Source organism: Misgurnus anguillicaudatus, chromosome 19 (assembly GCF_027580225.2).
Source record: "Misgurnus anguillicaudatus chromosome 19, ASM2758022v2, whole genome shotgun sequence".
NCBI lineage: Eukaryota > Metazoa > Chordata > Actinopteri > Cypriniformes > Cobitidae > Misgurnus > Misgurnus anguillicaudatus.
The window spans coordinates 37,017,099-37,040,439 of record NC_073355.2 but is presented as its reverse complement, the minus strand read 5'-3'; positions in this window follow the sequence as shown (position 1 = coordinate 37,040,439).

Genomic DNA, 23,341 nt, shown 5'->3' with positions numbered 1-23,341 from the left:
AGACAACCAGACTAATCTCATGGAACATTGATCACGTGCCTTGAGCACAAATGTCTTTTTCGTGACACTCGCACAAATTTCTATAAATTGTTTTTTCGTGTGCGTTGCACGACTTTCTTTTTCGTGTCATTTTTTTCTAATAGTTTTTTCCTATTTTCTTACCATTGTCGCTTGGGGTTGGGGGTTAGAATCACTTTCTGTTAAATTTTTAGACATCGTAACCCAAACCCCAACTCCAGGCGAGAATAGTTTTAAAAGCGGAAGAAAAACATGTAGAAACCAATACATAAAAGTACATCACAAACCCCAAATCTAACCCCAACCGACAATTATTTAAAAATAGGGGGGAGGAGAAAACAATACATAAAATGACACGAAAAAGAAAGTCGTGCCACGGACACGAGAAACTATTTATAGAAATCCGTGCAAGTGTAACGAAAAGGAAATTTGTGCTCAAGGCACGAAAAAAAGCTGAATTTCGTACCATGGAAACGAATAAATTGATAAAATTTTGCGTGACTATAACACAACTTTCCATGAGATCATGTTGGCGACAATGCACGTGCATCCAATGAAACCGCCTATACTGTAAGAATTTTACTACAATAGTAAACACTATAAATTGGAGACTACACCATAAAAAACTGGGTTGGTTTAACCCATGGTTGGGTAAATATTACATAGAACCAACTGTAGGGTTTAACAATAACTTTTGCTGCGTTGATTCAACCATGCAATAGGTTTATTTATAACCCAACAGTTGGTTCTATCAAATATTTTCCCAACCAACCCCAATTTTTTAGACTATGTTTTTTATTTACTTTTAAATATTAAAGTACACTGCAGTATTTACTACAGTTTAAAAATTGACTATAGTTAAAGGTGCAGTGTGTAAATTTTAGCAGCATCTAGTGGTGAGGTTGTGAATTGCAACCAACAATGGCTCAGTCCACAGCTCACCCCTCGCTTTTGAAACGCATAGAGAATCTACAGTAGCCGCCACCGGTAAAACATGTCATTGTAAGAGACAACTTAGTAAAAAAAGTTTGTTCGTTAAGGGCTTCTGTAGAAACAAAATGGCGACCTCCATGTAAGGGGACCCTCTATGTATGCAGATAAAAACGTCTCATTCTAAGGTAATAAAAACATAATGTTTCATTATAAAAAGGTCTTTATACACCCCTGATTATATTGTTTTTTATATTATTTTGCATTTCTGTCAAGAGATCCTTCTAAAAATTACACACTGCACCTTTAATACTGAATACTATAGTATACATATAATTGTAGTATACTATGGTAATGTGTTAGCGATGTAAGAAAAACTTTCTTTGCAAAGATCACCAAAACACCATAGTTGTTGCTATTATTATAAGACCATATATAATTATTTTGTTTTGTTTTATCACATTTTTTCATAGTAGCAATAACTATAAATGTTATGTACATTATGATTTCCATTATAAATCTGTAACCGATTCACTGTACCAATATTCTGCATCAAAAGTATATACCATGTAAACGTTCGTTTAAATTACCCAGGTAATAGTGAAATATCTCAAATTCAGTTACTGGATTAATCATTTGTAAATCTGAGGCTTGGATCTTAGCTTGATGCTTGTGTACATAGAAACAACTGAAGTTAGTGGAAACATGTTGACCTCCCCCTTACAGGGCCTCATGCACTTGACAGTGTTGTAGTACTTTAGCATGAGATTTATCCAGCATATTTATTCCTGTCCGCACAGAAGTCACTCTCAAGCACACAGTGTTCTGGCATCCATTGATTTACAGCTCTGACAGGGGCATTTGTTTATTTGACATAAATTATGCAAATGAAATGTATAATTTGGTATGCAGAAGTGGGCGGGAATAGAGTCCATTCACACCGTGATGAGATTCCCACAGCGATCAGGAGTCTGCTCACGTCCTGTGTGTGTGCGCACGCACACGTGTGTGTGTGTGAGACCACACAATCGGTCAACTGATGTACACAATCAGATTACAACTGATAACCAATAGCAGTTATTTGCAACTTAAAGAAAATAAACAATGTTTGTAGGCCTAAATATTTATTTAAAAACTAGATTTTTATCTTATTTAATCAGTTTTGTAGAATAGACTTATAATTTTCAGTAACAGTTTCATGCTCAATTGCATTTTACTTTAATCTGATATTTTTCCACAGTTCATTTAAACATATGGTTTTACATAACTTCAGCTCGCTATAATATGGTAAGCAATTTCAACTTTTTACAGCAACTCATCACTAGTCAAGACGTAACACTACATATTTAGCAGACACTTTTATCCAGGGTAATGTACTGTTCATGAAGTAATACATTTTTATATCTGTATGAATAACAAAACAATTTTTAATATAAAAAAGGAATGACTTTTACAGCCAATCTGATTTAAGGCAACAATACTGTACTGTTTGACTTTCAATTCCCATGAAATCCCATCTATCTCCAGGTATCTCCATATATCTAAAACACTCATAATTATGCATCAAAATCTAAAGGATGTGTTCAGAGTACTTTTACCGCATATTACACAGTATAATGCCAAGGAGTTTAATAATATGTGAAACTATACTGTATGTCATAATTTTAAACAATAGCATATTGTTGTCAGAGGAAAATAAATATGGTCATGAAAGGGAAAGAAAAATTCTTTATCACAGATTATACATTTACATTTAGTCATTTAGCAGATAACTTACTCTGAGAGAGAGAGAGAAAGAATGAAAGAAAGAAAGAGAAAGAGAGACATTAAACAAAGCAAGGGCAGAAATCAATCACACACAGTGAACATTTAAACAAAACGGACAAGTGTTGATTTTTTTTAAAGGTGCGTTGTGTACCTTTTAGAACGAGCTTTTGACAGAAATGCAATATAATATACATAACTTTATTATCGGTTGAGTATAAAGCACTTACAAAATTAACTGTTTTTATGACCTCAGAATGGGTCGTTTTTATCTACCCGTACGTACACTGCAGGTCTCCTTACATGGAAGTGCCATTTTGCACCATTATGTTTCTACGGTAGCCCTTAATGGACAATCTGCTCTACAGAGTGCGTTTTGTCACTACTACGATGTCTCAGACGATGACGGGTTTGTCCTGTGGCTGCTACCGTAGCTTCTCTATACATTTTGAAAGGAAAGAGACTGGGGTCTCTGCAGAACAAAAAAAGGGGCGTTTCCCAATTTTGGGGCATTTTCAAACTGAAATAGGTGTTAAAAATTATTATGTATGGCTTTTCAGGGCTTCCGTACTTTTTTGTTTGGATGGTTAAAAACGCCTAATCCCAGTTCGAAAACGCCCCAAAATTGGGAAACGCCCTTTTTGTTCTGCAGAAGGGGTGAGCTGCGGACCGTGCCATGTGTTGCGATTCACAGTCTCACCACTAGATGTCGCTAAAATCTATTAATGTAATTAAATAACAATATTATGTAACAAAGGTTTTACTTTGAGTTTGTCACTTTGTAATGTAGTTTTTTATGTTTATGTTTACTTTTATGTCATTACTGTAATCTATTAATTCAATATTTATTGTTTCAATATGCATCAATTAATGCAGCATGATGTATATAAATACTTTATATACAAATTATATATATATATATATATATATATATATATATATATATATATATATATATATATATATATATTATTAATAATCCTAATTGTACTAAAATATATTTATTTTCTTTAATCACAGTAGAATCTATATTGTGTTGTTTTGGGGGACCCAGCTACGTTCTTCTGACACACTTTTGGGTTATGAGAGATTTATGGGCCTAAGTTTGAAACTGATGTTACATGAGACATGGTTAATTTGGTTCATTTATCACATTGAAAGAAGGTTGTGTTGATCGCATTACATTGTTGGATACAGTACTTTAAAAATGTGCTTTGGCTGAAGACTTGTACATAAAACTTAATTTGTCTATTCTATATACTGTCAAAAAAATGGTCCCTATAGTCCCTAGTGAATGCATATTAATACCTCAGAGGAATATCTTGTTAGCAAATGTATACATGGTTGTACCTATATGGTACATATTAGGACCTTTTTAAAGAGTATCGCCATAGTAACATCTTGGGACAAATTTTGACCAATTTTTCCTCATAGTGTACTAGTAGTACTTTATAATAGAATGTTATTTCAAACATAGACTATTAGCCTATAAAATCTCTTTAGAGATCAGATCAGTTCATTAACTTTGGGCATTGCGAATGCTTTATCTAAAACTTACAATAGTGAGGATTCATGAACGCAATAATGAGAATTGCAATAAAAAGTTACACAATTTAGAGTTTGCAAAATAAAGCATATAGTCAACAGTTTTGTTACATGTTAGATGGTTTATACATCCTATGTAATCCTGTTGGTTTAAGTCTGTGTAATGAATTGTTATACTGTATTTGTGTCACAATGACAACGTTGGATAAAAAGCTCATTAGAAGTGAGTCATAGATTCTTTGTCCTAAACTGTTAATGTTCAGTTTCAGTCTATTTTGAGCAATGCCGCTAGATTCTCCACTGGAGGGCGCTATTGCATCAGTGCTGGTGTAATTTATATAATGGAGCTTGTTATTCTCTACAGCAAAATATCCAGCAGGGTTCCAATTATCTCCTATTGAGCTGCAATGCATATTAAATCAAGCCCAAACTGCTGTGTGAACATGCAATTCCTCTTTTATTTTAATGAAAAAATAACTATTAACCTGATGGATGAATTATCCTGTAATCAATGTCATACAAGCTTTCAAACCCATCACAGAAACCAGAAGAACGTTATAGAGGCGACGTACAGACATGACGGTCGAGTGCACAGAGTAACAGGAAATTATTATGCTGCAGTCTTTTACCAAACAAGGCCTCTCGGTGCTTGATTCATCAATAAGGAATAATTTATGGGCAACCTTAAGGGGTCAGTAGCTTCTGGATAATTCATTTAGAAAGCAGCTTGAAGTGGATTGGAGGCCAGACATAACATGATACAGCTTTCTTGATTCAAGAAATCTAATTTTAAAAAGCCTTAAGAGGCTCGGCCACATGCTTTAAACATGTCTCATGTAATATCGGTTTCAAACACACGCCCATAAATCTTTTGTAACCCTAAAATGTGTTAAAGAAACACAGCACAGCTCCCCAAAACAACTGAAATAGATGAGTAATTCTATTGTGGTTAAAGAAAATTGATTTTTTTAACAATTAGGATAACTAATTATTCTATTATTAATTTTGTAAATTTTACTCATTTTGTTTCAAAGGTGCCAAAGAACGCATTGGAAAAACATGCAAAGTTGTTCTTTGATATCTATGTAGAAGGCTTGTGGCTTTATTAAGTGCAAAAATGATCCAGAGACAGTTTTACATGTCAGTTTACAACCCTAGGATTTGCCTCCAGGATGAAATGGTCTATTATTACCTTATTTGAAAGGGTCATTAATAATAATGTTGAGCTCTGCTCTGATTGGCTGTTTCACAGAGCAGTTCAGTTCAGTACCTCTGTGTGTTTGGAGATTGTTCATGAACATGAGTGGTAAGTTTGTGGGTTTTCACTTTCAGTATGGACCTGCAAACTTCAGCCTAAATGTTAGCATATAGCATTAATTAGCATATAGTGCTAACTCAGACACAACTTCGTTTATAGTATTGTAACAACACAAGTACAATGTGTAATTTTATGTTGGGGCATACATCTCGACTGTAACGTCACAGTCGGTGTTATTTTGAGACTGGTCTGTTTTCCAGCTGTCTTTTGCATGCGCGAGGTTTACATAAGAAGGAGAAACAATAGTGTTTGATGCTCACGATACGTTATTACCATGTACAGAGCTCATATTATTCATCTATGACTAGATAAATACAGTTTTACATTCTATGGCACCTTTAAGATTTATCACTGTAATACAAACAAATATTATTAATGTAATGCTACTTTTTCATGCATATTAAAATATAAATAAGTAAATATTGAATTAATAACAATAACAATAATGACAAAAGTAAACATAAACATAAACGTAACTACATTAAAAGTGACAAACTCCAAGTTAAACATTAAGGGTGCATTCACACGGGACTAAAACGTTAACGCTTGACGGAAGGCTTGTCTGAAGCGTGGCCAACAGCCAATCACAGTGGCCGCAACACCTGCTCCGGTCTTCCATAAACGTAATTGGTTTACTTGCATAAGGCGATCTGATTGGCTGATGCACGCATTGCTGCTTGAAAAGTTGAGAAATGTTTAACTTCTGCCATGAGCAACGGTGACGCGGCGCCGACAGATCCACAATTCAGTTTGGCAACGTTTTGAAGTCACCCATTAAAAGTGAATGGGAAGCGTTAATGCTGTGAATGTAACGTTAATGTTATTCAGTCAAGAAATTATTGTTGATGAATTACATTAAAAGATTTTTAGCGACATCTAGCAGTGAGATTGTGAATTGCAACCTATTCACATCTCACCGCTCCCATTCGGAACACATAATGAAGCTACGGTAGCCGGCACAGGACAAACAGATCATCATCTGAGACAACTGTCAGAACATGCGCTATAGAGCCCTTCAAGGTTTGTAAACATTGAATGACTATCGGGTGCGTGCGCAGCATGGGGTCAAACCGTTTATACATCCAGGCTATCTAGTTTAATCTAACAGGGCTGAAAAATGATGACTTACCTCAAATGAAGTGAGCACTACAAACACAAGCCTCTTTGATATTTGCATTGTCCCAGTCTGCACGTTTAATTGCTTGCAGCCACTGATGTTGTATTTTTTGTTTTTGAGATTCTGCAGGAATCCCGAAAAACTTAACGGCAGACCTGGTGCGATTTTCACAGCCCACGAAGCAAGCAGACATGTTTGACGATACCTAATAATAGTAAGTTTGTAATGCTGTAATGACTTTTCTGACCCCGACATGCGCAGTGGGAACCGCCTGTGACGTGAACTGTGAAGGGGTCTATGGATGGGTACTAAAGACGTCACTTCCGCCATGCCCGCCGCCCTATTTGTGTCCGTCTTAGCAGTGAACACAGTATATCTAATGCAGTAAATTTATCACATTTAGGAGTTTAATTGAGGGCTTACCAGAGACTAAATACTGATTTTACAATGTGGAGTTAGATGTCGGCTAACAGTCAGTACCTCCAGTTGTTCGCGATTGCGGAAGAGCGCAAAATCAACAAAATTTTGAATTTTTGGTATCCTGCATATTTGTCATTTTCTGTATTAAATATTTCTAGAAATGTAAAATGTCTCATAAAAATAAATTAAATGTTGAATAATTTTGGCTTTAATTTACTAACGCGAATGAACAATCCCTCTCATAGCCCGCTGTATCCCATTATCATAACAGCCATGCACCCTACAGTTAACAGTGAATCACATCTTCTGAGTACACATAAAACTATTATCTCTACTTTATTTCATTAAGTTTAATGGTAAGTTATAATGCATTATTTTCATGACAATACACACATGAAAAGTCCTCGTGAAACCTGCTTGGCGTACCTGCTGTCTCATGAGCAAGGATCTGGTAAAGCAATATCATAATGTATTACAATTTATTGTTTTGTAAAATAAGTTGCTGGGACACAAAATAAAGACTACCGTCCATAACATCTCAGCGGGAACAAATGGGACATGCAGAGCTGTGATCTTTCAGGCAACAGTCACATACGCTCATAATTAAGTCAAAATGTCCTTTGGCATATATAAATGTGTATAAAAAGGTTATGTGTAAAATGCAAAGTTTAGGAAAAAGCGGTTTAGGACGTCAAAATCCATTACTGTAAGCTTTAAAAGTGACAGATGTATATGTTAATCAAAAAACAATCTGTTACTTAATATTATATTTATTTATTTAAAGGAACAGTATGTAAGAAATGTATATCCATTAATCATAAAATGGCCTTGATATGTCACTAGACATTAAGAAAACATTTCAATTTCAAATACTTATATCACTGACAACAGTGGTCCGGCCAGGATATTGTCATTTAAAAAGTGGAGTTGCAGCCCTCAACTGATGTTTATGTTGTCATGTATTGGCCACCAGTTTTGTGATTGCAGTACCAGTTTTGGCCACAATATACATACTGTTCCTTTAACAATAAATTAATTTTGTTTCTCTGTTCTTATATTATTATCACTTACTGTTTACTTGATTATTTAATTACTTGAGAATTTTTTTACTATTCTTTTAATATTAGGCAAGCAATTTAAGTTATCTTTAGTGGTCCCTTGTGATTGAAGGCAATCCTTTATTCTGCCAATTTAATTCCTTTAGAATAAAATAAAATTGTAGTTCGGAGTTCCTCTGATGTTCAATGTCGCAACATATCCCGGGCAAATTGTAATCTTGTTGTGAACCTCCTGGGAGTGTTTATTGATCTTTATCTGGTAGTTGTGGGTGCTGTGACCATAGACTAAAGCAAGGCGCGCAGCTGTGACTGAACTCAAAAATGGCGGCAAAGACACACAGTGACGTCATGTGGTCCGGATCAAGCATGCCGCACAAACCCTGAAAAGTGAAGCCAAAACGTCTCGATCGCCCCCCAGTGACTGGTCCCAGTATAGATCATAAACCCCGCCTCCCCATGTTATTCAATTGGACTTGAGACCAACTAAACAATAATTACACTTCAATTATCTTTTTTCCAAAGCATTTACTTTCAGTTTTTATCAAGCTGATGTAAATACAAGTGTTTGTTTTTAATATAAGTTTGTTTTTGGTTAGATATTTAATGCTATAAAAAGGTGGTGTCACGTCATGATTGACAGCTGTGATATGCCGTTCTGCGAGGGCGGGGCCTTGATTTTGCGGCTTTATTCCCTGCTCACTCCTGCACAGGACTGGTCCCGAAATTGCTACTGCGCAGACTCAAGACCCAAGATGTCAGCGCCGTATTCGGCTTCACTTTTCACCAATGAAAGAGAGCGTACGGGCATCGTCCATCTTTTTTTACAGTCCGGATGAATAGAGCAGTTTGTCCGTTTAGGGCTACTGTAGAAACAGGGCGGCGTGACTTTCATATAAGGAGACCCGCGGTGTATGTAGATAAATACATCTCTCTCTCTCTCTCTCTCTCTCTCTCTCTCTCTCTCTCTCTCTCTCTCTCTCTCTCTCTCTCTCTCTCTCTCTCTCAGATGACCAACAAACTCGATGATGGTCTCAGTCCGCCATCACATCCTATAATTACTTTTAGCCAGTAGCAAGTGGGTAGAAACAGACTGTAATAACCCTGGTGAGGGAGTAATGTAGCGAATAATCAACTGCATAAATCAGCTGCTTCATCCATTCAGATGGCAGAGTGTCTGTCTGTTCAACCTGTACTAGAAGTTCTCAATATCAAACCCTACTGGTTAACACCTAACTCTGACTTTCTCCTACCCCAGGAGCCATCACATCATAAATAACATTTCTCTCAGTGCACACATGCAATATTATTTGCATTTGTCACTGCATGACACAGAATCCATTCCCCTAAAGACATGGTTGGCTGTGCAGAATGAACTGACTGTCAGGTCTCACGGTGAGGCCTTATTTATTGGGATTGTAAAGGCGTGTTTTCCTTCCAAGGCAAAGCTCCAGGCGGGGCAGGAGAGCAGTCCCTGCGAGTATGATGGTAAATATTCCCAAAAGGAAAGAGGGAAAACATGACTATTCAAGTAGGACTACTTCATGACTTAAGTAAGACTTAAACCTTTTCCAGGAACCAAAGATAGATGCCTTTTTGAAGACTGCATATGAGTAACCACATAGAAACCGTACAAAGCACACGGAAATGCACTAAAAACACTTTAGCAACCATAACAACGCGTTGGCAATCATCCATAATGTTCAAAATGAATCCCTGTAACCATTAAGATAATTCAGATTGACAAATATGATTATTTGAAATTTAGCAAAAGCTATGCTTTATGGGTAGCAATAAGAAATTTCATGAGTTTGGATTTGAAGGAAAGCTTATTCTGAGCATGTCCCGATCCACCAGATCTATCCAGACACAGAACAAAAGGCAGTTGTTTGGAGTGGTGCGAGCTTTACACCCCCATGTGAATTACAGCGCCTGTCCTCTGTCCCGTATTGCGAGCCGAGAACAGAAAGGCATAAATTTGGGGAATTTATTGCATCCAATTAAACAAGGTGGGAAATGCTTTATGGACTGACAAAACTGAAAAACCCACTGAATTTTAAAAGTTTAAAAAGAACGCTGACTTAAAAAAAAATGTACAGCATCTTTTTGATAAAAATATTTTCCAGTCTGCTAAGAAACAACACACTGAGACTTTTTTGCATGACAAATTCTCGTCTAGCCCGACTTGAATATATATGAACTCCCTGTAAGATACAGGAGTATTTAGCCTAAAATATTTTAATCCCCTTTGTTGCAGTTTTTAACAGCTTTAATCTGTTTCCTATGAGAAAATAAACAGATTAATCCAGACATTTGTGCTACAGTAATGTTACACTAAATTGTCCCAAGCTGTGCCCTTTAAAAAGATCCAAAAACAGCAGGTACATTACATAGATACATTTAGTATCAATATAAGGTACGAATATGAACTATTTAGGTTCAAAGATGTACTTTTTAAAGTATACTGCCCCAGTGAGAGCTGAAGTACATATTTACCTTTTTTTTCCGACAGTGTACATTGTAACATTGTGCATAGTGTGCATTTAAGTAGTCCCATGCTGAATTACTGGTTTTTAGTGATTGTGTCCTGTCAGTAAGGCCGTAATCAAGACAATGAGAAGTCGGATAAAGAACTGAGCTGTAACATGCAGTGGATTTTTATTTTTACCCCATTCAGGAAGCTAAAACATACATTTATCACAGCACGCGTCAGACATCTACAGAAAATACAGTTATCTCATTCAAAGCATGTCTGCCCTGCAGGGAATAACAGAGGCAGCTAAATATTCATGCTGTTTTATTGTTTCATGTGGCAGAGCTGAGTATTACATGAGTGACTGTGCATAAGTGAGAGAGAGAGCGAGAGATACAATAGAGAGAGAGAGAGAGAGAGAGAGAGAGAGAGAGAGAGAGAGAGCAAAAATGTATAAAGATATTTTGGATCAACAGATTTGTACATTCATCAAGTGTGTGACAGACAGACAGATACAGGCAAATGCTGTAGATAGACAGACATATAAATAAACAGACAGACAGATAAATAGACCGCCAGACAGCTAACGTAGCTACCATAGCTTCCTATTTCCGTTTAGAAATTGAGGTTGGTTGCAATTCGTGAGCTCACACCTATATGCAGCTAAAAACTAAAATAAGTGTTTTATATATAAATAAATGCGTATACATATTTTTTTCTCACCAAAAAACTTCTCTCACCGTACAATCTCGCTGTACACGGCACACCCCCTCCCTCGCACGTGAGGCTGCATAAACGTCATTGTAACTTAGAAGCATTAAATCTTCAAAATATACGGTCATGCGGCACATAGTTTGAAAGCTTAGACTTTCGGGATTCCATTAAGCGCACACACAAAGCATCATATGATTTATAGCAGTCAAAAAACTGTAATCTAGTTGTTAGTTACCTAAACCGGGCGGCGCCGATTTAAAATATTTACTTACCTTCAAAATCTTCCCTTTATCCGCTTTGGTCAAATTGTCCAAAACAAATTGTTCATAAATCCCCAAAAGTCCAAGGAAATGGAATATCCAAGCCTTTTAATCCAAAACGATTTCTTCATCTTGACGTTTATGACCGAATTACGATATAAATACTGTATACAATTAGTTCACTAACGGACATTCGTTCGAATCTCACTTTTCATTCACGATTTATGATGAATATATTTGGATGTCACGTTTATTGTGCAACGTCTGAGGAACAAATACGCCCCCTTGTGGAATTTCAGCCGTTCCATAAGAGGTTAAATCACTTGATAATTATCCAAAATCGTATCAACTTAAAGAGCACCTATTGTCCAATTCATGTTTTTACATTTTCCTTGTGTGTAAGTGTGTATTAGTACATGTTAACGATATGCAAAATGTACCGTATTTTCCAGACTATAAGTCGCTCTGGAGTATAAGTCGCATCAGTCAAAAATGCGTTTTGAAGAGTGAAAAACATAAAAGTCACACTGAACTATACATCACGTTTATTTAGAAAATGGTTTTACAAAATCCAAGCCGAAAGACATGTATTTAATCTGGAAAGGCAAGTTATTTAACAAAACAATAGCATAGAACAGCAGGCTGAATAGATGTTCGTACATGTTAAAGTAATATAAACATTTACTTATTTACACAATAGCATACAGAACAAACCTGGGAGGCTGAATAGGCTAAATTAACACGACAAGCCAAATCAAGGTCAAAAAAGTCTCGAAGTCATTCCACATCACTGAATCCATTACACAGAATAACATAAATACAGACGCAGCACAAAGCGGACTTTCTGCTGTAGATGGTAATGGTTTCTTTTGGTTCATATGAAATCATTTTGACGTATAAGTCGTACCTGACTATAAGTCGCAGGACCCACCAAACTATGAACAAAAGTGCGACTTAAAGTCCGGAAAATACGGTACATACATAGACCGTAAAAAATATGGACGTAGTGTCCGTGATGTCACCAGGCTGTAAACACATTATTTTCTACTGTAAAGTTGGCCATTTTTAACATGGGAGTCTATGGGAATTGACTCCCTTTTGAAGCCAGCCTCAAGCGGCCAGTCGATGAATTGCAGTTTAAGTCACTTCCGTGTTGGCTTCATTAGAGAGATCGGAAGGTTGCCCCTCGGGTACATACCCTAAAGTAAACTATGACGCGAGTTATCGTCTTAAACGTAAATCTCTTTTCTTGGACTACAACGAACACACGGATTGTAGGAAACTTCCTGGGATCAGTGATGTAAACAAGACTGTTAGCATTGCATTGTGACCGAATCTTTCAAACATGGTAAGGAGCATCACATTTCCAGCTATCACAACGTACAGATTAGCTGGCCAGTCAGGGACACAGAGCTTTTCAAATCCATGCGTTTCAGGAAGAGAGTGAAATCTGGAGCTACAAAAATGTACGGTGTGGAAAATAATGTGTTTTTAACCATAAACCTCACGAACACATTGTATTATACCAAATACACAAAATAAAGTTGTTTTTAGCAATGAAATAGGTGCACTTTAAATGTTATTTTCAAGTAGCTTGGTTAGATTTACTAGCAAAGGACTGTCCAGCATACATACTTAGGTCCTACTTCAAAAAGTTTTAAATCATTAAAAATAATGAAATTGTTTAAAATATGTAAATCTGTGCAGTGGCGGCCGGTGACTTCTTTTTTCGAGGGCGCTCGATGCGAAGTTCGTCACAACATGTATGTAGCCCGTCATGTGTGTGGTTCGTAATTTTAAAATATGTGTTCTGCTCATCGAGAGATCCTGTGTGCATCACGTGACTTGTCAAAATAAGTGCCTGCTGCAGACACGTCTAAAGAGTTTATGATAAAAGAGACGCTCGCGTTTGCCAGATTCTCGCATAATCTCATGCATAATCAGAGTTTACTGTTAAGTAAGTGTCTTGTGTGTATTTTGTGAACAAAAGCGTATTTTTTATCATAAACGGTTTTGATACATGTGCAGCAGGCACTTATTTTGACAAAACACGTGATGCACATGGTTCACATGACGCAAGAAACACATACCTTGAAAACACGAGCAACACACGAAACTCCGAACACTTATTTTGAATTTGCGCCCCTCGGATGAGCAGTCGAGCCGCCACTGAATCTGCGTTTGGAGTCTTGACAAATAGAGGATAGTTTCAGTTAAGTTAGCTAAACGTTCACTGTCTACGTCATATGTGTTATTTTATCTGTTTATTTGTCATTACTTTGACGTCTGTTATTGAGTCGCAGTGTCCAAGCATTTAGCTGACAGTGTATATAATATTTTAAAATCATAACCGTAAGCTGTCAGTGCAGCCATTTATTAACTGAATTATGTTGTGTATATAGCGAGTGTCTAAACACAGTAAAAAGTAAAATGCTGAATAATGCTGTCATGTGTTTTAAATATACACACACACACAAGCGCTGATGGGTGCAGGTATATGTGCTGTGGCCGGGTGCCAGTACGGGTAAGTGGGAGCCCTTTGCAGTGTTGTCACTGTAAAGAAATGAGTGGAACGTGTGTACAGACTGTTCCCTGGCAGCACCCGTATGTTCTGGGATGTGCGGGGCGAGGCAGCTGGTGCTATTATTAGGCTTAGAGTCTATCCGATGCTGTCCTGGCCATGTTTGGTACCTCAGGGATCCCGATTAAAGGAGCCGATGGTAGACAGTGCCCCGGGTCACCGAGGGGTGGATGTACTTAAGCTAAACCATTTACTAGCGGCAGGTTTTAAATTAATTCAGGACTAGGACTTGGGACATTTAAGTCGTTTTTACAAACACACCTTACAAAAAACATTACTGGTATGCTTGTTGGTGAACCCTAAACATTTCTTTAATATTTCCAACCATGAAAACCATGTGAGCATTATTATCCCAAATTAAACCCCATCACTAACCCCTGCATCACAGGACAAAAGCATATTGTACTAAAGTGTATGAATGAGATTTTACGAATTCAAACAAATTATCCACTTATAGGTACTGTGTATTGCCGGATGTCTTTTTTAAACAAATGCTTCCTCATCTCGTCCCATTTTTAGCAACCAGAGCTAGCTATGACTCCTTCTGGGGTTTGAACCTGTAACTTTTGGGTTCCCTTTATAATCTTTTACCACTAAACCACACTTTCCCTTTACCAATGCATAATGTGTGCTTGTTTTTCCCTTTTGAGTTTGGCAATTGTGGAGTCTCCACACATGATTGCACTTCTGACCCCCGTTTCTGTCCGCTGTGCCAAACCCAACGTTAACCTTTTCCCCACAAGACTCAACTCTCAGAGTTACTGTACCATCAAAGAGTTTGACTTTCATATTCTTTTATTCCCATAGTTGCAGAACCTCAAAACATAGTTTTGAAAAAAAGCGCAGTATATTTCATTTTAGCCCAAAACAGCAGCTGGTACTGTGGGATGAGTTATTTCGTATTATCTTCTTCCTCTGCTTCATAACTACCAAATTAGACACTAAGCAAGTTTTGGTGAGAGTCGCAGGCATGGGGCAAAACAAAATTCTCGCTACATATGCCCGATCCCATTATACTTGTCATAAGACACATACCAAATGATCAATCTTCCTGTCCAGACACCAGACAACTAAAATACATTAACAAACTGCTCGCTTCTGTTCCAGCTACAGTCTGAAAATACAAACGGAGCTCTCATGTGGTTTCACACCTACACAGGTCCCAAACTTTTTGCATGAAAGTATATAAATATAGCATCTAAACTAAAGACTTTTTAAACATCAGACAGTTGGTATTAAAGTACATTCCTTTAAATTATATTTATTTGGCAGACACTTTGATCCAAAGCAATGCAACTGACAGTGCATTGAAAATATATTTGTATGAATATGCGTGTTCCCTGGGAATTAAACCCAATGCTAATGCAATGCTACTATATGAGCTATATTCATACTCCAAATGTTGCAAATATTGAAATGAAAGGCATGCAAAATGCTGATAACTTACATCAGTTGAAGATTGAAGTGATATCATTGACCTAGAAAGTTCTGCTTCATTCTGCATAAAGCGGGTCGTCCTTTCTGGGTGGCAGCCATGTTAAGACCACATGACCAGTCACAAGTATTGCAATTAATGTTCATCAGGGTAAATATAAGGCAGCAAGACATGGACAAATAACACTTGGTACATTTTGATGTAAAAGCTTTGGAAATGTAGAAAAAAAGTATTTAAGTATGGTTGTATGCTATAACCAGACCCTTGCTTTCTGGTACAGTATATTGATTAATATTTGTAAAAACATGGCTTTAGACAAAAAACATGGTTAAACTATGCTTACTGTAACAAAACCATAAATAAATTGACCAGTAACCAATGACTATGTTTTTTTCTTAGGGATGCGCCAATATATCGGCCTACAATTTGTATCAGCAGATAAAAGCATTTTTCCCCACTATCAAGCAACAGCCAAAAAACTTATCCAAACTAATGCGGTATGATTATTTTGAGTTGGGTGACAATGACAACAAAATTGCAGTTTGTACGCTTTGCACTTTTAGGATTTTCACAACATGATACTTTGAAACAAGGAGTAAAAAGCAAAACTATCAATACCGAAAGATGTCAACTCTGCACGTTTAGGATTTCACAACATAAAACTTTAAAACAAGGTGTAAAAAGCAAAACTATCGATATTGATTGGTATTGGTAGATGTCCGCTCTGCACTTTTAGAATTTTAAATCATAATACTTTAAAACACAGAGTTAAAGCAAAACTATGGGTATCTATCAGTATCGATATATGTCCGCTCTTACTTTTATGATTTCATGACATAATACTCTGAAACAAGGAGTAAAAAGCAAAACGATCGGTATTGGTAGATGTCGCTCTGCACTTTTAGGATTTCACAACATAATACTTGAAACAAAAAGTAAAAGCAAAACTATCAGTATTTATTGGTATCAGTAGATGTCCAAAGCAAAACTATCTGTATTTTTTTGGTATTGGTAGATCTGCACTCTGAACTTTTAGGTTTTCACAACATAATACTTGAAACAAGAAGTAAAAAGCAAAACTATCGGTATTTATCGATATTGGTAGATGTCCGGTCTGCAATTTTAGGATTTCATGACATAATACTTTGAAACACGGAGTAAAAGCAAAACTATCGGTATTTATCGATATTGGTAGATGTCCGCTCTGCACTTTTAGGATTTCATGACATAATACTTTGAAACACGGAGTAAATACAAAACTATCTGTATTTATCTGTATTTGTAGATGTCCGCTCTGCACTTTTAGAATTTCATGACATAATGCTTTGAAACACGAAGTAAAAAGCAAAACTATCTGTATTTATCTGTATTTGTAGATGTCCGCTCTGCACTTTTAGGATTTCATGACATAATACTTTGAAACACGGAGTAAATACAAAACTATCTGTATTTATCTGTATTTGTAGATGTCCGCTCTGCACTTTTAGAATTTCATGACATAATGCTTTGAAACACGGAGTAAAAGCAAAACTATCGGTATTTATCGATATTGGTAGATGTCCGCTCTGCACTTTTAGGATTTCATGACATAATACTTTGAAACACGGAGTAAAAGCAAAACTATCGGTATTTATCGATATTGGTAGATGTCCGGTCTGCAATTTTAGGATTTCATGACATAATACTTTGAAACACGGAGTAAAAGCAAAACTATCGGTATTTAACGATATTGGTAGATGTCCGCTCTGCACTTTTAGGATTTCATGACATAATACTTTGAAACACGGAGTAAAAGCAAAACTATCGGTATTTATCGATATTGGTAGATGTCCGCTCTGCACTTTTAGGATTTCATGACATAATACTTTGAAACACGGAGTAAATACAAAACTATCTGTATTTATCTGTATTTGTAGATGTCCGCTCTGCACTTTTAGAATTTCATGACATAATGCTTTGAAACACGAAGTAAAAAGCAAAACTATCTGTATTTATCTGTATTTGTAGATGTCCGCTCTGCAATGATAGCATTAGCGTAGCGTTGCGCAAGTTCTACCAGGAAACTCGAATGTTACGTCATTCATTTCACAAGGTGCAATCAATCACCCCTGATACTGAGAGTATATAAACCTCGTACTCACCTGTCTTTGCGTTCGCAGATACTGATGCCAGCATTTACACGCTCGATGTCCAGTGAATATGCTAATGCTAACTAAAGCGTTAGTTACCCGAATTACGCCGATTCAAATGTTGAGTGATTTTATCGGGCATTCGAACTGGTTTCCTGGGATTTTATTATCTCGTTTCGTTTCACCTGCAACATCGCGAGGAGCTCTCACAAAAGGTTAAAGACTTAAAAAGGGAAGTCTGCAAGCTTCCTTAAGTGTGTAACCCTGCAGTACACAGAGAAGGATACCACATGCGTTTCTTTTTATGAACAGTGCAGGAACATTTGGATGATCTGTAAAGTGTAATTCAATTCAATAATTAATATTGACTGTCGCACACTCTGAACGCCCGCAGCAGATGTCAGTAATCATCATTGATTGGCGAAGCGCTGCACCTGCACGGGTTTGGAAGAATGCCGAAGCTTGTTATCTCCCTCATCACAGGATCTTTGTCTTTCGTCTACAATACCAAATGCTCCGCTTATCACTGGTTTTAAACCGTACGCGAATGTTTTGTGAAGCAAAGACATGGAATCGACTTGGGTGAACGACTATTGCTCGCGAAACTTTCACACATTAAATACGGCGTGTATGCTAGTGATGGGCAGTCAGGCTCTTTCCATTGATTCGGTTCTTTCGGCTCAAGCGCTGGCTCTACATTTTAGTGATGGCAGTCCGGCTCTTTTCATAGATTCGGTTCTTCTGGCTCGGCTCCCTTAGAAGAGCCGGCTCCCCTGCATGCGTCTGAAGATTCGGCTCTGCTCGTTCGCTACAAAGAATCAGCTCTTAGAGCCGCTTGTCGCGAGCGACCCATCACTAGTGTATGCAGTGCATGACATGATGCAAACAGGCAAATGACGCGGTCTAATGTTCGTGTGTTTCATTGGAATAAGGAATGCGCAAAGTATACGAGCTTCATCTGAACGGTCCCTTTCAGTGTTTCCCTAAAACATCAATAATATAAGGTACTATTTATTCATGTAACAGGTCTTGCAACGTCCTACCTGCTACGGTACTACAATGCAAGTTGCTTAATGCTTAACAGTATTCATGCAAACTGTTCATATCAAATGCAAATATTCACGTTAGATCTTCACTCACCTGATCCTAATTACAGACTTTAAGGATACGGGGATACGCTATTTTCGAACTTTAAATCTTATGGTAATATAGTTTTCAAGCACACATTTTGTTGCTGAGCAAATCGTAAGTGTGTGTGTGGTCGAATGGCAATAGTAATGCATATTGTCAATTTTATTGAGCACGGGGTTCAGCATAAATGTTTCCATCTAAAGCTTTGTGCTTTAAGATCTTCAGTTATGCACATGTATAAAGTACGAGAATGCATCAGCTTTTAATTGTACTTTTCAAATGAGACTTTATTCCAGATCTCAGTCAACTTCTTATCCGAGCTCGGTTGCGTTGAACATCCCATCTATTTATCAGGATTATCTTCTCCTACGGTAAGCTCTCTTATTCATTATACTGGATTGGCTGATAGTGCACAGTACATGCTTTTACAACCGAAAGATGGCAATGACTATGTTTTACAGGCAATATGGAGACGGAGCTGAGGTTGTGTGGTGTATTTAATACAATTAAAACGTGCATTTGTGTTATTCCTGAGGGCTTGCCGTTGTTTTGATCGGTGTGCACTGCATTCTGCGGATGTCTCAACAAAAGTTGAGCCTGTACACCATGTTGAGTGTGTTTGTTATGCAGTAGACTTCAGTTGAAAAACGCGCGCCTTGCTGCTTTAAGAACACAACAGCTTGCATCAGTTTGAACCATTTAAGCGCATTGTGCTTTGTTTGCGATGCAGGCACCCAGAGCATGCGCATGGGTAGGCTACAGCGGATGTCTGGACACTGGTTTGAAGATGTAATGTGACTGCTAGCTTTTATATCACAGCACGTAATCCCAATTTAAAGTGCTGTTGAACGTTGGTAACGTATGTTTCGCCCGAAATGGTGGTGCCACCAGCTATAAACACAGAATACAAACACAATTTCCTTGTTTTAATATGGAACCCAATGGAAATAATGTCTAAATATTTCTTCAAGTGGTGTTATGTTTGAATATGGTGGTGTTCGATTATCTTATGTGTTTCAACTATTGAATTTCAATTGTATCATGCTGTTTTAATGACGTCCAACATGACTGGAGAATTGGAATGCATCTGAAATAACTTGTTTCTAATTTAATTCTATGTTCTGTTTAAAGCTTGGAATACACTACAGGATTTTTGCACTCCGACAAGATTGTAACAGCAAATGCATTGTGCGGTGATCATGCTGAATTTCTGACACTGTCAGAAAACTATTGTAGGCTATCTTGGACACAAGACCAGGAAAACGTCCATCTTTGAACTTCTCCCATGCACCGTACGACACTTTACCACCGAAGAGCCACGATCATAGAAATCGTGATGATTGTTTCATGATGCAAATCTTCGTCTGGGAAAGCAAAAAATCATGCAGTTATGATTCTAAATGATAACTTTATAAGGAACTTTGTCTGGAATTAGGTGCGTACAATCCACTTACTCTGCATCCTCAAGTAAATAGCGAAACATGCATCAACTTTCCATATAACCACATTACACCGGCTGCTAGGATTTAAACCATTATAACAGCGCGGCTGCATACATGAGGCAAGCTATTTTAAAACTATATACATGTTTTTACTCAGACTACGGACATGCAGTTCTATAAGTGCTTTATTTTCAGTGCCTGCATTACCATCAGGCCTCCTTATCGACTTCCAGGAACTCTTATTACAAACGGCTGCAAGGATTTGACATGCATAATTGCTACACGTACAAGAAATTAGCTTTCGTTAGTATTTGGCCGTGCACACTTGCCGGGTGCACGCAGGTTGTCACGTTTCACGTCCGCAGTCGTGTATGGTGCGGCTTCGATCGCTGCTGGATTGCCAGTGTGGCGGAGGATCTTTCAACAAATAATTTAGAACTTCTTAAGTGCATATCATGTAAGACTATTTGCACAAAATTGTTACGTTTAATCATGCTATTATGGTTAGTCAAAATTTAAGCTGTAAACTTTCATCTAGAAGGCTATTACGTTCGGAGAACGTCCATCTATCAACTGCACAACCCTACTGGTACCGCGCCTCAGTTTTTGGGGGGTCTTAAAGGCAGAATAGGCAGGAATTATCTAAAAAAACTTTTTTACAAATTTGTTTAAACTGACTTTATATATCAATACATAAGTAAAATGTTAGTACTCTGAAAAAGAGAGTATAAAAATCGAGTGTCTGTAGAGCTCTCAGCACTGTTTTAAACACAGCTAACTTTTCCATTCACTCCACCCCCTCCCTTCTGGGTTTCTTCTAAAGCCACGCCCCCAAAACACATGAACGCGCGAATTACCTCAGACAAGCGGAGAGGAAGGAGCGCGGTGCATGTAATAACATCAAGTCACAATCACATGTAATAATACACCTAACTTTATCACTAGGAATATAAACAGATGGCTTTTATAAACGGATGGCTTTTAGTACTCACTCAGCCAGTGTTTTGCATGGAAGAGTTTCTGTGATGAAAGCATTGTTGACTCTGACGAGGACTACACTCCGCAGACAACACCGCTACCGCATCATCGACTCGAGGAAAAGCCACGCGATATTTACTCTCGTTTGATTGCTTCATTTATTCCTTTTTTGCCTTCGCTGACTGGATATGCAGGTACTGTAAGATGTGAATGCAGTTTCTGTGAGTTGTGAGTGCTATTTCTGTGCTGTACTATTGCTCTTTCTATTGCCATGTGCACGTTCAAATCAATCGGGTGTGCGCATGTCTGGGCAGATCCCATAGCAACGGGTGGAGCCATGGTCGCGAGAGAGAGTGATATTTGAGCAAGCTAATCATATGTTTCGTCCCGGATGGAAATAATTAGCTGTGTTTAAAACAGTCGTGAGAGGTCTACAGACACTCGAGTTTTATACTCTCTTTTTTAGAGTACTTACATTTTAATTATGCATTTGTATATAAAGACAGTTTAGACAAACTTGTAAAAAAGTTTTTTAGATAATTCCTGCCTACCCTGCCTTTAATTTACATCGTAAACGGAGAATTGTATATAATCATCTGTGTGTCATGGCCAAGCAAGACAAGGCAATGGGTTATTTCTTAAAACCAAAAGTGCACAAAGCAGAACCAGAATGAAGACCAGAATACAGGACTTAAAAGTGATTGACAGCTAACATAATCGACAAAGGACAACTGAAACACAAGGACTGTATTCACGTTGGGTAAACAAGATATCAAGACACACCTGGAAAACAATCTAGAACAAGGACCAAATAACTACAAGAACTACAGTCATGGACGACATTACAGAACTTCAAATAAAGAGTACAAGACTGGGGAAACCCAAGACACGACAGACACTGTGCAATCTTTAGCATCAGTCAGATTTGTTTGTAACCTTCTAATCTTCTCCCTACTTTTTTAATGACAATATAAAAGCATGTATACGTCAATTGTCTCTCTTCATCAGGAGCCGCGCTCCTAATTTCACCGTATGCAGGAAAACACTATTACATTCAATTCAATTATGGTAAGCAATAATCAAGGTATGTTTAAGCAAATTACTGGTGATGGTGGTGTATTTAACCTTGCTAAATCATGGCCTTTGCCATTTATATAATTTCTTACTCTGGCATATCGTTGCCTTTCAAAGGTCTACGCGGCCTTTTCTCATTAGGCATATCGTTGCTTTCTATGGCCTACGTGGCCAATCTCTGTCTGGCATATCGTTGCCTTCAAAAGCCTACGCGGCATTTTTCTACTAGGCATATTGTTGCCTTCTACGGCCTACGCGGCCTATCTCTATATGGCATATCGCTGCCTGCTATGGCCTACGCGGCCTATTTCTCTGGCATATCGTTGCCTTCCAAAGGCCTACGCGGCCTTTTCCCACTAGGCATATCGTTGCTTTCTGTGGCCTGTGCGGCCTATCTCTGTCTGGCATATCGTTGCCTTCTAAAGCCTATGTGGCTTTTCCCACTAGGCATATCATTGCCTTCTACGGCCTATGCGGCCTATCTCTCCAGCCTATCTCTCTGGGGCATATCGCTGCCTTCTATGGCCTAAGCGGTAATCCCATGGCCTCTTATGGCATCCTTCAATGTCAGTAGATAACAATTTCTCTTATCTGTTTCAGGAACCTCAAAGAAACACTGGTGGGTACCGATCATTGCGATCAATTTTTGGGGATTAGATTCTGGCCTGTCTTCATCTTCAGACAGGAACCGCAAGAATCCGTGACCCCCGGATTTGAACTATGGTCGGGGCCTATGCCAAAGAACTATACTGTGTTACATTCTAACCTTGGTTGCTAACTACTGTTAAATAAACTCATATATCAAGTCTTAACCTATCTTCGAGTCTTTCTGGTAGAACTTTTAGGATTTCATGACATAATACTTTGAAACACGAAGTAAAAAGCAAAACTATCTGTATTTATCTGTATTTGTAGATGTCCGCTCTGCACTTTTAGAATTTCATGACATAATGCTTT